Genomic DNA, 16,430 nt, shown 5'->3' on the forward strand with positions numbered 1-16,430 from the left:
ATCGGAAGCCACCGCGGCTCCGTCGCCGACCGTCGACCGCCGGCAGCCACCGCGGCTGCCGTCCCCTGACCTCGACTCACACACACAGCAGGGTTCAAGCCACAAATCAGTTCACACATAGCATAGGGTTTTTCTTAGCACATATCAAAAACTGTAAATATCATATACACGATTGCTTAACATCTAAATATCTTTTCTTGCAAATTAAACTCTATGAAATTACAGTTCATATGTTAATACATGTAAACTTTTCTTTTGGATCATCCACTTGGTTGTTCTCTGATATTGAATAAAAAGGGGAATACCTTGAATAGGTGTATGGTATTAGTCTCTGCAGATTTTATATATGGCATAGATTAGAAGTCAATTGTGAAGAGAATTGAAAGATACAGAAAATTCGATCCTTGTGGTTATTACCTTACAATCTCCTGTTCGAAAATGGCTGCCAGAGGAGTGAGAAATGATGAAAGGAAAGTGAAGTTCTGGTGTTGTTTTAAAGAGATGGAAAGGGCTTGTTGGATGAATTGTGATCCATGTATTGCTTAATCACACTTAGCAAAATATCTAAAGATTAAAGAAATATCTAAAGACTAACACATTAATAATTATCCACATAAAATCCATTTGGGCTTGCCATTAACATAAATTAAATAACTCATGGGCTCAAGTAAACAATCGATAAAAGATTCATATTTAACACTTCAGTGTTATATCCCCGATAATAAATTAATGGACTCAAAATATATTTTGAGTGCATCATCCATTGAAAATAAAACTAAATCATCACATATATAAATCATCAAATTCATATAAGTCCGTATTTTATTAATGGATGCTGAACCCTAATTATCATAATAAATCCTTAATCAGTCATTAGAAGATTTTAATCCTCAATTAAAAGTCGGGTCATTACAACACAGGTGACATTTTGTCCATTCACTATTCTTTGCTATCTTAAATCATTTATCCCACATTGAAAACATATTAAACTTTAGCAATTCATTATCTAAATAAAAGGTCATTCATCATTCCTACATTAGACATTCATTATTCCCACATTGATATTATATTAAACTTTATCATGAAAAAATTTTAATTACTATAAAATATAAATTTTTGTATCCACCAAGTGAGTTAAAATTGTATGTTTGTCACATAACTATGACTTTCATTATAATACATCCATAACATAAAATATGAGAAAATAAATTAAATTGCTACAAAATATAAATTTAATAACTAAAAATGACACATTTAAAATATACTCCATCCGTCCATAAAAGAACTTCCTAGGAGGGAGTGACACGGGTTTTAAGAAACAATGTTGTTGAGTGTATTGAGAGTGAATTAAAGGTAGTTGAGTGTATTGGGAGTGGTGAAAAAGTATTATTATTAATATTGAGAGTTGTGAAAAGTGAAAAGTGAAAAGTAAGAGTAATTATAAGTGGTGGTGTATAGTTCAAAAATAGGTAGGAAGTTTTTTTGTGGATGTCCCAAAAAGGAAAGATATGAAGTTCTTTCATGGACGGAGGGAGTATATAATAAAAAATACTCCCTCCGTCCACCAATCAACTACCCATTTGGTGGTCGGCACGGAAACTAAGAAAGCTGAAAAAGGTGGTGTAAAAGTGGTGTAAAAGACCAAAAGGGTAGAGTGTTAGTGTAGTGTAATTACTTTTACTAATCTTTCCTTTATAAGTTGAGTTCTTTAACATTATTTTTATTCCTTTATTTAAATTACTCATTTTTTTAATAAGCTTTATTTGTGATTTATTCTTAAGTAAACCCATTCATAATTTTATTAGTGATGCCTATATTACTCGAGTGTGAATATGGCAGAAGCTATTCATGCAATATTTAAAAAAATGGCACAAGTTTCGGTACTTAAAAAAAACTGCATTGATTAAATAAGCCAAAAATATGGCAGATTACACTAACTACAGAATGGCGCCAGTTTCTGCCAAATTACACAAAATATTTGGAGGGAATAGTTCAAATCTACCTACCAACTTAATGAGTCAATAAATACACAAAAGGGGAGGTTGATGAACTCATTAATTTCAGCCAACTCCACAACATGCCACAAGAAAGAGAGAGTACTAAACTATCTAATGAAAAAAGAAATCAAATTGCGCAGTAGCTTTTGCAACGTAGTTCCAACATTGAAGTACGGCGCCAAGAAAGAAGCAACCAACGTCTTCAATACAAGCTTGAAGACTATTTGGGCAATATGGAAAGAGGCAGCCGCGCAGCAAGCTATCGGGATACCTATACAGTTGAAGAACATGAAAAAGGGATCAACACATAAAGACAAGATGAAAATTGATGTAGAAAAGGTAAAAAACCTAAGTGTACTACAAAGATCCTCACTTAGAGTGATGGCATGTTCTTTAGGAGTTAGTAAGTCACTAGTTCATAAGTGGGTGAAAGAAAAGGAACTTAGACCACATACCAATTCCATCAAGCCCTTTTTAACACCTCAAAACAAAGTAAGAAGGCTGCAATGGAGCCTATCTTAGCTTAGTAGTGTAAGTGAGATGGGAATGAGGAAATTTCAAACAATGTTTAACACTATACGTCAGAGACGAGGCCACCGACAGCAAGCCATGCCTGGTACTCACTATCATCACCGATGAACTCCGAAATACCAACGTATTTCGTGTATTTTTCATCTTCGAACTGAGCAAAGTTGTAAAACAATGCTTCCTCAGCAGATCCGGGTACCGGCGGCGCTAAAGGTGTAGTGAGAGTCGGCGGTGACCACGGCTCTACAGATCCAGGTGCCGGCGTCGAATCTACGAAAGATTCAGTCTCCGGCACCATGGATTCAGTCTCCGGCACCATGGATTCCGTCTCCACCACGAACGACTCAGATTCTGGCACCATGGATTCAGTCTCCGGCACCATGGATTCCATCTCCACCACGAACGATTCAGATTCAGGCACCATGGATTCCGCCTCCACCACGAATGAATCAGATTTTGGCACCAAAGATTGAGATTCCGGCGCCACCCCGTCAAGAGAAGACACATACTTGTCGACGACTTCTTGAAGGAATATTAAATTGAATTAATACTCTAATGCCCGATGATCGTTTCTTGGATTATTATTAATTCATCATACAACGATTAATCTCTAACATGCTCCTATGAATTTAACAGCTGCACCTTGGTGTTAGGAATACTTACTTGAAAAGTGTATGCAGAGGCTGTCGATGATCGAATCGAATGACTCCAGTTCTGATCTTCTGAACTGTATCCCGCTCAGCTTTCACCGTTGGATGGACAACGAACTATGAAAGTCCTAAGCTAGAAAACTCCCACTCGTTTCCTGCGCCTCTACAGCTCTCTCAAAACCCTAATTTTATCAGTGTGTATTTTCTGAGAGCTGACAGCTGTATTTAAATAAGAAATACAGAGAGGGGGCGCAGGTTTAGGGTGTGGGGCGATTTCTAGCCCTTCTTGGGCTAGGAGACTTTGGGCCAGTCCAGGGACCAAATACAAGGAATAAAGATAGGTCTCAAATAAATTAATTATCTATGGTCAGCCTACACCATAATTAATTTATAAATATTAGTTCATTCCACTAGAGAACCAATATTGACTTACCCCTTTATTGTCGGTGATGAGTCGGGGCTTGTATTTAGACTTATTAAATCCCCGTATTTAAAATATCCGACATCCATTAATTAATTAGAGCTCTGACAGCTTTAATTAATTAATCTCTTTGTAATCCTTAAGCAGTACCACTCAAACCTTATTATTGCGCCTGAACTTACTCAACCTGCAGGGTTTAACGCAATAAACATCATTGAGCTCCTTAAGGGGATGTCATTATCCTCTATCGGATACGAGTACTAATACAGATAATCAAATATCATATATTAACCGCTATCACCCAAGATACAGAGTACTCAAGTTACTATATAACTCTCACTCATAGTAAATCAAAGTGATACACGAATTAACATATATATTCGAAATCTTATTAATATTAAGATTTTATTAAGTCACCGAGATCTTGATTCTTCACTTAAGTCAGATAGAAGAATACATCTCACTGTGGTCCTATCAATACGTTATGACGTACCAGTATAGATAAGTAGTCAAGACAAAGTACTTCCATCTATACCGCAACCTAAAACGATGACTCGTCCTAAAGTCATCTCGGCTGTGATTATATTATATCTCTTAAGGTTAATCCAATTATATGGTCTTCTGTGATCTACAACACACCATATAATCTACTTATATAGATATAGAGAACATACATATGCAATCATGAACACAAACAGATAGGAGATTAAAACAGTGAACACATGAATCATTGTATACAAGCATAAAAGGTTCTTGCTTTCAGTATACAAATCCAACACTTCTTTCATGGAGGGGTGGCGGAAAAACCCTCTATTTTCGCCGATTCGACTTTCCATTCGGTGGGAGGAGTGGGATGAGCAGTCGGAAGGTCAGCCATGAAAGTTAATCGGTGGGAGGATCACCTTAATCGGAGAAGGTGAAGAGAGAATCGGCGGAATTTCGAGAGGCTAGGGTTTGAGAAACTTGGGGCTGCTGGATTATTCCCTTTTTAGGGAAAGAATGGTTCAAGTAGCCCTAGATAATATGGGCCGAAAAAGGAAACACAAATATGAAATCAGCCCCAATTAATTAGAGGATATGACCCATTTGTTTAATTAGTTAATTAGGCGATTAACTAATTTAAAGGTAAGAGAATGGTGGGCCATGTAGGTAAAGTGTAGTAATTTAAAAAGTAAGGGAGGCTATATAAGTCCAAAAAGCAGAGTGGGAAGTTAATTGGTGGACAAAATTTTAGAGGCAAATGGGAAGTTGATTGGTGGACGGAGGGAGTAATTACAAAAATAGTAAAAACTGACAAGCCGACTACAAAAACTGATCGTACAGAAACTGATGCTCAAGTTTCTGACGCACATATGGCTGATCCAGAGAAGCAATCTCCACAAGATGAAGCAGCTGCTGAAGAACATACTGAAGAAGAAGCAGAAAAAGCAGCCGAAGAAGAAGAAGGTATCGAAAAGATCGACACGGAACCAATTGCTGATATTGACTCGGATCTTGATATCACTGCTGCCTTAAAGAAATGGAAGCAGGAACCTCAAGGCCCCATCCATTTACCATCACTGGATCTGCTGAGGGTAAACAAGAACAGCTTGAGAAGCTGGTTGCAGTGCAACAGACTGAGATTGAAAATCTCAAACATCAATTGAATGGGAACCACCTCTTTTGAATGAAAATGTGCGAAAACTTCAGGTTCTGGAGCAACTGATAATGGATATCCATGGTGATCAGGTCCTGTACCAGCACACCATCAGCGCCAGTTTCAACATTGTAAAGACAGAATTCTTCAAACTCGCCAGAGAAGCGACTCCAGCTATTGCAAGCTACAACTCCTTGAAGAAGAAACTGGAGTTTCAGAACATCGAGCGCCAGCTTGCTAATACTGATGTCAAGAACAAGTATCTCGATGTAATGACTCAAATCAGCAACCTTTGCAATGACATCCTCACCAAGGTTGATGTTCAAACAATGATCAATGATGCAATTAAACTATTTGCAAATGAGAAACTTCAACCACTTAGAGCAAAGGTGGAGTCGCTGGAAATTGAACTGCGGGAAATCAGAGGATCTGTCAACCTAGTGCAACTCGCGAGAATTGAGCATGACATCGAGCACTTATTTTTCAAAATGGACCTCATCCCTGATTGTGCCAAAAAGGGGGAAAGATACACTGGAAGGAGTCTAGAATTCTCCGCCGGGTCAATTGGCCATCCTCCACGTGAAGAAGGCAAAGGGAAAGTTGCTGCCCTTCCTACACCTCAATATAAAATATCCTCAAAGGATTTGCTAAAGAAGAGGCCGCGCATCGAAGAGAATGATCCTCCATTGAAGAAGAAACTGAAGCTTGGTGATCCCACTCCAACTTCTGTCAATATATTGAAACTGAAGGCCGCCCAATAATTGGCTCCCTATGGAAATGCATGAATTCTGAAGTCCCACGCCACCGGAAACAAATTTGAGCACTGAGACAAGTGGGTGCCCAGTGAATTGAACGATTAGTGGGAATGGCTGAAAGAGATCTACACCAAGTGGTCTCTTGTATGTGCCAATCTTCAAAGGACACCAACACTCAAAGACAAGTGTGGAGATATTTTCTCAACAACTGGAATGAGCAGGATAAAATTAAGAAACTCACTGATGCTGCTGCTGCTGCTGCTGCCAGAATTCAGATGATCCTATATCCATTGTTGATCAAACTGACACCAACCAAGTCCGATGGACTAAGGGTGGAAAGATAGGGTTCGAGTATAGGGTACCCGATTACCCGACCCAAAAAAATCGAATATCGAGTACCCTATACCCGAAAAATTAAGGTTCGAGATCGGGTTCGGGTATTTAGGGTATTAGTTTATCGACAAGTTCCTCACACTGAAGTTAAACAGACTGACTCATTATCAATCTCAGCCTTGAACCATATTATAAACTGATTCTTCCACACATTGAACATCAGTTTCAGTTTGCGAAAATAGCGTACTGGTGTATTATCCCCTATACACCAATTCAGTACCCCACCAGTGTTGGATTTGTATACTGAAAACAAGAACGTTTTATGCTTGTATACAATATTTCCTAAGTTCACTATTCAATCTCCTATCTGATTGTGTTCATGATTGCATATGTATGTCATTTGTCTCTATATAAGTAGATTATATGGTGTGTTGTAGATCATAGAAGATCATATAATTGGAATAACCTTAAGAGATATAAACTGATCACAGCCTAGATGACTCTAGGATGAGTCGTTGGTTTAGGCTGCAGTATAGATGAAAGGAGTTTGTCTTGACTACTTGTCTATACTGGTACGTCGTAACGTATTGATAGGATCAAAGTGAGATGTTTTCTTCTGTCTGACATATGTGAAGGATCAAGATCTCGGTGACTTAATAAGATCTTAATACTAATAAGGTTTCAAATATATATGTTGATTCGTGTATCACTTTGATTTACTATGGGTGAGAGTTATATATTAACTTGAGTACTCTGTATCTTGGGTGATAGCGGTTAATATATGATATTTGGTTATCTATATTAGTACCCGTATCCGGTATAGGATAATGACATCCCCTTAAGGAGCTCAAAAGGTTTATTGCGTTAAACCCTGCAGGTTGATTAAGTTCAGACGCAATAATAAGGGTTGAGTGGTACTACTTAAGGATTACAAAGAGATTAATTAATATAAGCTGTCAGAGCTTAAATTAATTAATGGATATCGGATATTTTAAATACGGAGGTCTAATAAGTCTAAATACAAGCCCGACTCATCATCGGTAATAAAGGGGTAAGTCAATATTGATTCTCTAGTGGAATGAATTAATATTTATGAATTAATTGTGATCTGTGCTGATCATAAGAATTAATTCATTTGAGGCCCATCTTTATTCTTTGTATCTGATCCCTGGACTGGCCCAAAGTCTCCTGAGCCCAGTAGGAGTCGCCTACTACAGTTATTAAGGCCTAGGTCTGTGTTTATCTTTAAATACAGATATCTGCTCTCAGAATAAGACACACAAAGATTAGGATTTTAGAGAGCAGAGCAATAAAGAGGCGTTAATTGTATGGCTCAAATTCTCTAGGAGTTCTCATAGTTCGTTGTCCATCCAACGTTGGGAACTGAGCGGGATACAGTTCAGAAGATCTGAGCTGGAGTCAGATTTTCGCAGGAAACCAAGTTCTAGCAGTCTCCGAAAAAGAGCCATACTTCCTCGACAGAACTCCGATTGAGGTGAAACAGATGGCCACGGAAAGCTCTTTCGAAGACGAAGAAGTCGTATTTCTGCAAAAAATACGATTGGAGGTCGTTTGAGGGGTAAAACGGAACGCTGAAGTTGGCTGACATGTTCAGTGACGAATTGGGTCAGAACTGGAGTCTTTTGATTCAATCGTCAACAGTCTTTGCGTTCAATTCACAAGTAAGTGACTCTAACTCCAAGGTGCAGCACTTAAATTAATAGGAGCATGCTAGGTTTAATCGATGTATGGTGAATTAATATAATCCAAGAGACGATCCTCGGGCAAATCGAGTATTAATTAAATTTAATAACCTTCAAACGGGACCCAACAAAAACCATAATAATTATCTAAAGTTTCAACAATCATTCGAAAATAAATTAATACATCAGCATTCATAAAAAAATATATAAGAATATTTAAAGTTTCAACAATCATTCGAAAATAAATTAATACATCAACATCCATAAAAAAATACAAGAATATTTAAAGTTTCAACAATTATTCGAAAATAAATTAATACACCAGCATCCATAAATATTCAGATTGTGGAAGGATGGGAAGAAAACAAGTCTTGGTTTCCAAGAGAGAGAATAGACGAGGTACTCTCTTAACATCTATCTAAAAAACATGAACACACAATAGCCGAATATTAATGTCATGATGGGCATCATCTTGATGTCTGTGGTTTTATAGGTCTCACGTGGCACTGATAAGTTAAAGACTTGGTTGAGTGACAAGGAAGCTATTCAGGAAAAGTAAGTTTGACCAGTTCTTTCATGTCCATTGGCTCACAACCTTACTTCTTTGAAAAGTAAGCTCTTTTCATTTTAAGGTTTCTACAAAAAAATATTGGAACACAAGAAGTTTTGTTATTTCTCGTTGTATCATTCTTTTCGAAACCTTTCCATGTGTTAAGGCATTATGTCTCCTCTAATAGAACTACCACATTTAGCAAACCAGCTTTCACATCTGATGAAGTTTACGAAAAGATTTTAGATCTCCCAGACAAGGTACTCATCTACAAAGACTACATGTGCACGAATATTTTACATTGATTTTATCTTTATTGGTGCCTAGTTTGTTATTTTGGTTCCAAGCCAATCAATTCATGACGGGCAAGGCTTAGGCTTGGAATTGTAATAATAAAAAAAGATTTTTGAAGTCATTAGTAGGGGCGTTTACTTTCATGTTTGATATGATATATGATTGAGTATTACTTGGTTCCAATCCCGATCTTTAAATGGAATATGAATCAAGCAAAAATGAGCTCAAACATAGAAATTATCATGGGCATTGGGATATGTCAAAGTTCGAATCCACTTTAGCAAACAATGGATTAACCTATATTATGTTTATCTATCTAGGCTAATCCCTTCAAAACTGAATGTGCAAGTATACAATCATTTTTAATCCTTGCTACTTGCCATGGATTTTATAATTCAAGTTACTCATTGATTTTTATTTCTATTTGTGTCCTCATTTATAGGTTGCGAGTGTGAACAGAATCCCCAAAGCCAAAACTAAAAGTTGAGAAACTCGTGGAGGCAGAAGCAGAATGGTGACGATAAAGCAAACAACACAGGCTCTGCATCTTAAGAGAACCTGTCAAGACTGATGCTAAGTCCAACGGTCACAAGCAAAATGGTGACGATAAAGCAAACAACACAGGCTCTGCATCTGAAGAGAACCACTTCAAAAGACCAGACGATGTCAAGGCTGTGAAGCTAAGTCCAACAATCACGATGAGCTGTAATAATCACTTAGGGAAGACGAACAAAATCAAAAGTGCATGTAACAATCATTTAGGGGACACACAAAACCAAAGGTGCTGATGTTCCTGCAAATGCAATACAAGGCATGTTATTATAAAAAAAGCCTTGTATGTCTGTTCCCTTTTCCTTTTCTTATCCATCTCCTTACTATACCAGAACCTCACACAGAAATGTTGACGGGCATATTATTGATGAGGCATTTTGATTTATTTAGAAATTTTATTTGGTCTGCACTACTATTTATATGATTTCGTAGGTTATCTCATGTTTGTCAAATCATGCATTTGCATACTATTTCAAAATAAGAGTACTTTCTGATCAATTCGATACAAGTTCGTTCGAGCTCATTTAATAAACTTTGTAAGCTAAATGAATCAAGCTTAGCTTGACATTGCTTTGCTCTTCAGCTCGTGATTTAGGTATAAAATGTAGAATTGTTGATCAACTACGAACTTATATTTTTATACTATGATTAATAGTAACAAAATATTGATACTTCAATATTGAATAACAAAATATTGAATAAAATAAGTCTCTAATCATTTGATTTGTTATAACAAAATATTGAATAAAATAATCTACTTTTCAAAGAAAATAATTCATACTTCAAATAATAATTCAAATTTAGAGAGTTCGTCTGGACTATAAATTAAGCTCGAATAAGCTTGTAACCATCAAAATATTTTTGTAAATAATCATTATAAATAGTCTCATTTTCCGGCAGCTATATTTAACCTTGTATCATACATTACCTACCAAAGAGCCTAAAGAAATAAAGAGAAACTTGCAATATCAAGATAGGTTAATTGACATTGTTCTCTAGAAACAACAAAACCAAAACAAATTAAATACACTAAAAAATATATAGAAGTTGTAGAAATAACCTGTATGGCAGCGCTAGATTCAAAACCAATAAGTAATGGGGTTTAATGCATTCAGCCATTTTACGGTTTTGTCTATGTTTTTATCTCAAATCAAATCATTAAGTACATGATAAAATTAAGTATGATAACAAAACTGATAGATGTACGTGGAAAAAAACTATAGACAACAGATCAAGAAACTAAGTGATATTACTGCTTGTGCCCAACCGTAGCAGCCTCTTTCGAGGTTAGTGTGGATAAATGGGTAGCTCCATCTTCATTGATGGTAAGTCGGTAAAGATGGTGACGACTCATTGTAAAAATCTCTCCATTAGTCATACTGCATATTTGATCGGTCTCCAACTGAGTTCTTGAAGCAGACACAACTATAGTAAATTTCAGATCGAATCCTTTGAAATTTTCCTTTTGGCTATGGATTCGGATGATCGATGCTACATCAGCCATGTCAACGAGCTTCACAAACTTAGATTTGTGAAGTCGCACTCCGTCCTGAAAGATTTAATTTAGCAGCATGGTTCAGATCGAATCCTTTGAAATTTTCCTTTTGGCTATGGATTCGGATGATCGATGCTACATCAACCATGTCAACGAGCTTCACAAACTTAGATTTGTGAAGTCGCACTCCGTCCTGAAAGATTTAATTTAGCAGCATGGTTGCTTCTTCACATTTGTTGAGTGCTTCTGTGAACAAGTTCACACAGTCCTTGCCCAAATCTAAGTTGCTCTGAATCCATCCAAATTTTTCATCCAAAACTTCTAGATTTGACTTTAGTGATAACTCTCATATCATCTCTTCTATTGCAGTCTCCTTTTTAGTAAGTCCGTCTCCTTTATCTTTCATTCCCAAATACAACTTTTCATCACCATCTTCTTCCTCCAGCTTAAAAGGGATTGCCGTGAGATGAATTTTACCCTTCCTTATTTCTTCTCGAACAAATTCGAGTTCATTTTGGAGGCTCAATTCCATCTTTTTTAACCCAGAAATCCACTGCCTCCTCAACTATTGTCAGCTTCTTTATGATTGTCAAGTAGTGCGAAGATTGCAACAACAGTTTCTGACTCTCCACCCTAATCATCGTCTATGAGTTGTCTGTGTCTACACAATACAGATAGTGAGAAATCAATAAAAAAGCTAAAACTAACAAAAAAAAACAACAACAAACATTCACCTGCTTCTCCAATGATTGTGTGTTTGTTTACCCTTGTTGCTGCATCCCTTGCGTCATTCGTCATCCTTAAAAGCCATCTGATGCATCTGCCTCGACTTGTTCGTGTGTCACCAAGTCCGACATAGCTACGATAGGGAGAAAGGCATAACCAGATTATCATTAATTGAGGTTAGTATGTGCATTTTCAATCAAGAAAACAAAATAATATAATGAAAGATGGGTGCCCCTATCAAAAGATTGTGCACCCATCCTTCTCATCACAAATATTACATGGATTCAAATCAACAACATCACTAGCAATAGAGGTAGAAAGAGGTAAGGAAAATCATTTTTTTGTTTAGCTAAAGAACAATCCCAGTTTCATGCATCAACTATTAATCAAGTTAACACAATCTCTCACACATACACACATGCATCCAAAAAGAATACACTCATTTTCCACACATTATATAAATTTGTACAAACATAACCACTATAGTTTTCAGTTTTTAACCACTTCATAAATCCCAATTTATATTCATGTTCACCAATCATCCTCAAACATAATGTTTTAGGAGTAGTAGTGTATGAAAATAAATAAGGATCGAGAGCCTAACCTTGAACGATTTACTTATGATGGAACCGCAAGTACCACCTGCATCGTAGAGATAAAAGTAAAAAAATACAAATAGCAGAGTTCGAACTGAAAAATATCATAGAAAAGCCCCAACAACACATACAAAACCACCATAGACCCTTCAAATTTCGCACAAGTAACGAAAATCATGTGGATTTCAGGAGAAAAGATAAAAAAAATCCAACAATCATAATATCAAGATCCGACCCGGTGGGGTGTTATTATTTCAAAAAATGGCGGTAAGTAATTATCTGGTTTGCAAGTTCACCCTTGAGCTATTCTCTTTTTGCAATTCGCAGCCTTTAAATTGCTAAAATAATACTTCATCCGTTCCATTAAAAATGTCCCATTACTTTTGAGCACATAAATTAAGAAATGTGTAGAAAGAGATCGAACGTGGCTTCGGAGATCGAACGCCTCGACATCTGGATGTCTAGCTTTCCACAAACACTAATACGATCCAAAACCATGATACAAACACAAACCTGCCAATCAAAGCTTGAAGATTGGGCAAATGGGGAGGGCAATGGGCCGGATCTGAATCGGATCCTACTTTGTCTAGATCCACAGAGTTTCAGGTCTAAACCCGGATCCATATTTCTTTCCCTCCTAAAATAAATTCTAATCTAACTAGACATCAAAATAAAAACCATAATAATTGTCTAAAGTTTCAACTGCTGAAATAGAAATTTTATTGAAAAAGAAAAGAACAAAACCCTTGAAAGCACAAACGCAGACTAAGGGCCGAGCCTCCAAAAGGAGAGCTCAAACGAAAGAAAACGACAAAGCAACAAAAAAACCAAAACAACACTAAGAGAAGAATTGATCGTCCTCATAGAGCGAGTCGTCGTCATCCAGCATATCTCCCCATCTCTTAGAAACTACAGCTGACATAGCTCTAGCTGCGTCTGAAGCAGAAGAACGAACCACAAGCGCTCCTCCAGACTGAGCCTTTGGCACTCTATTCAAGAACTCCACTGGCAACGGAGTGTCAAGAACGGCGCCCTTATTCCTGAGCCGATTTTTGATACTGTCAATCGGATTCGGCGGATCTTGCGTACGTTCCATACCCTTTTTAGGTCGACCCGGTCGACGCTTAGGGTTGTCAACGAGTATTTGCATCCCCTGACTGACCTGCTCCTCTAATTTGCTAATACGACTAGCCAACTCCTCCGGAACAGAATGTGTAGGCTCAATGACCGACCGAGATGCAGAAACATCTACCATGTCCATGGACGGAACGACGGCGGACTGTAAATCCTCAGACCCGGCCGTGTCCTCCCTCTGTGGTCGCTTTGCCGAGCTAGCGGCCTCGCGATCGTCAGCAATGATCTCCTCATCCACGGATCTGTCAGAATCCTCCAAAACAATCGTGTCCTCCTTGCAGGCTTGAGCGACAGCTTCCAAGGGCCGATTCTGAACCGGTTTCATTAAGGACTCCATATTGTCTTCATTCTCTAACTCCATACCCTCTAGTACCTCAAACCGATTTCTGTTTTTCACAGAATTCTTCCCAATAGTAACGTCACGTCTGGGTGAAGACTCCTCCTGATTATCCAGCTTAGCGGCACAAAGCGCCGCGTGCTGTCGAGAACGGCTGCCAATTTTCTTCCAGTGTCGAGATCTATTGCTATGCTTCCTGCCCCGCAAACTATTATCCTGTACTTTTTGTTTAGTCGGGGAGGCAGGCTCAATGCCCGATTTCCTGCAGTCATCAGTGGCATGGCCAATCGCAGAACAAAGACTACAGAAGTATGGCAAATTCTCATATCCAAACTCAATTTCATACATATCATCATCACATTGCACATCAATAGACTCAGGAATTTCCAGGGCCACATTCATCTCAACTAACACCCTAGCAAAATAACCAACTGAAGCCCGAGCAGACATGCCATCAACGAGAATAGGAGTGCCAACATGCCTAGCTATACCAGAGAGAACTTCAGGATGCCAAAACTCATGTGGGAGATTATAGATACGGATCCAAACCTGAGCAGTAGAAGAAACTATCTTGTTCGGATTAAAATTGGGAGTCCATGCCTGAAGGAAAAGAATCCCCACACGAAGACGCCAAGCAGATTTCTCGAAAGCCAAAGCATAATCCTCAGGAGACGAGAACTTCAAAGTGAAATATCCTTTGCCTAGAGGGATAACCTGCCAAGGAGACGACGTTTTCCAGAGGATAGAGAGCTCAGTAAAAAGATCTGCCGCATATCTCGGTAAATCGCCTTTGCGAAGAAAAACCCTCTTTGTAATAGACTAGAACCTTTCGAACTCAAGTGTTGGAGTTCACCTTCTAGTTTAGCTAGTGTTCTGAAGACTGAAGACTGAAGACTGAAGACCGTAGGAATGAAGAATGAAGAACGAAGGACTAAAGACTGAAGACTGAAGAACTCGACTGATGTTCGTGATTAAAGGAGAGTTAAATACTGATTTGACTAAACAAGTTTCTCAACTGAAGAATCAGTTATGACTGATTCACTAATGCATGCCACGTGGATTTAGCAGACTGATACTAAAGTCAAGTATCAGTTAAACTTTTTCCTCGAACTGATACTCCAAAAGTTATAAGGAAGCCACGCACTCCAAGTACAACCACATTAAATGCAGAGATTTTAAGGATCGTCCTTTCTTTGCAGAGCATTCCTTTTTGGTGATTACCTTTTCAGAGACGTCTTCTCTCCTGTTGTTAGGTCCGGAGGGTCTCGAATAGGTGTATGGAGGGGGGGGAATACACCTATAGGCTATTTTTGATCTTTACAAGTGATCAAAACGAAACTTCAAAACCCCAAACTCACACAACCTGTTTACTGAAAAGAGTTTTGACCAAAACAGAGTTGACGACTGATACTGAATACTCTTCAGTAAAGAGTTATCAGTTAAGTTAAAGACCTTAAGTGATACACGTAAGGCTTCAGTCGAGTTTGATAAAAAGAGATGTTATAAATCTTACCGACTATCAGAAGGTAGATCAGTTAGACTGATAACACACACAGCAGAAAACTTTTGTTTCATTTAAAATAACTGATGAGAAATTAGTTCAAAATACAGGAAGAAGGAAGAAACAACAAAGAAGAACCAAAACTAAGAATTAAGGCTTCTGACCATACAAGTTGAAGACTGCCTTCCTGATTTTATCATAACCATCTGAACTATAGTTTGTAGGCACACTCCATATGTTGTAGATGCTCTTGACTTCTCTTTTGATAGATTCTCTGTTGACGCCGTTTCTGATTCTCGGAGGGCAAACCGTTGTCTTCAGGGAATTTGAGATTGGACTTCCAACTTTTCTTTGAGCAGACTACATTATCTCAACCATTGCTCTTTCAGGCCAGTTCACAATAAAGTATTTCCAAGCTTCATTTTGGAATTCTCTACTCTTGTTGAGATTGGCAAAGACAACCCATTTGGTGTAACTTTCTTTCAGCTTTTTCGACCATTCATTCAAGTCAGTTGGTATCCACTGATCTTGTCGCTCAAATTTATCCAAGTAGGATACCAAGAGCGCTTCGCTGATATACTGCTTCACTCTTTGTTCTTCTCGAAGCCTTTGTGGGAAGGGTTGTTGAGTATCTTCGCCTATATGGAGAACCTTCTTGGCCTTGGGCTCTGGGTCTCTAGAAGATGAGCTTTCTTCTCTTGATCTATTTCTGCTGTATTCACTTGAGGCAGAAGGAGCTTGAGCAGAGGGGTTGGTAGCGCGTGAGAAGATAGCTTAAGATTTGGCAAAAGCTTGTGCCAAATCTGCAGGAAGGTCATGCTCCAAATACTCTTCCCCCTTTTTAGCATCATCTCCAAGGAGAGAGTTGACTTTCCTTTGAAGATCTTTGATATCGCAGAGCATCGATTGAATGAACGTTGAGTTTGACGACTCGCGAACCATGTTAAGCTCACTTTCAAATTTTGCAAGGCGAGCAAAGATAGGACGGAGTTCTTTTGCGATCATAAGTTTAGCATCAGTTGCAGTCATGAAATCTTTCATGAACTTGATGCGCAGTTTTCCAATGTGATTTTGGAGATCGAGAAGTTGTTGCTTGGACTTTATTTCTGCTTCCAAGACTTGTTGTTGCAGCTCATTGATGTCTTGTTGGACCTTTTGAAATTTAGCTTGAATGGGAACTAAGTCTTGTTCGAGATTAAGATGAGCAATTTCCGCTTTTAGA

This window comes from Salvia miltiorrhiza, chromosome 8, assembly GCF_028751815.1.
Source record: "Salvia miltiorrhiza cultivar Shanhuang (shh) chromosome 8, IMPLAD_Smil_shh, whole genome shotgun sequence".
NCBI classification, from domain to species: domain Eukaryota; kingdom Viridiplantae; phylum Streptophyta; class Magnoliopsida; order Lamiales; family Lamiaceae; genus Salvia; species Salvia miltiorrhiza.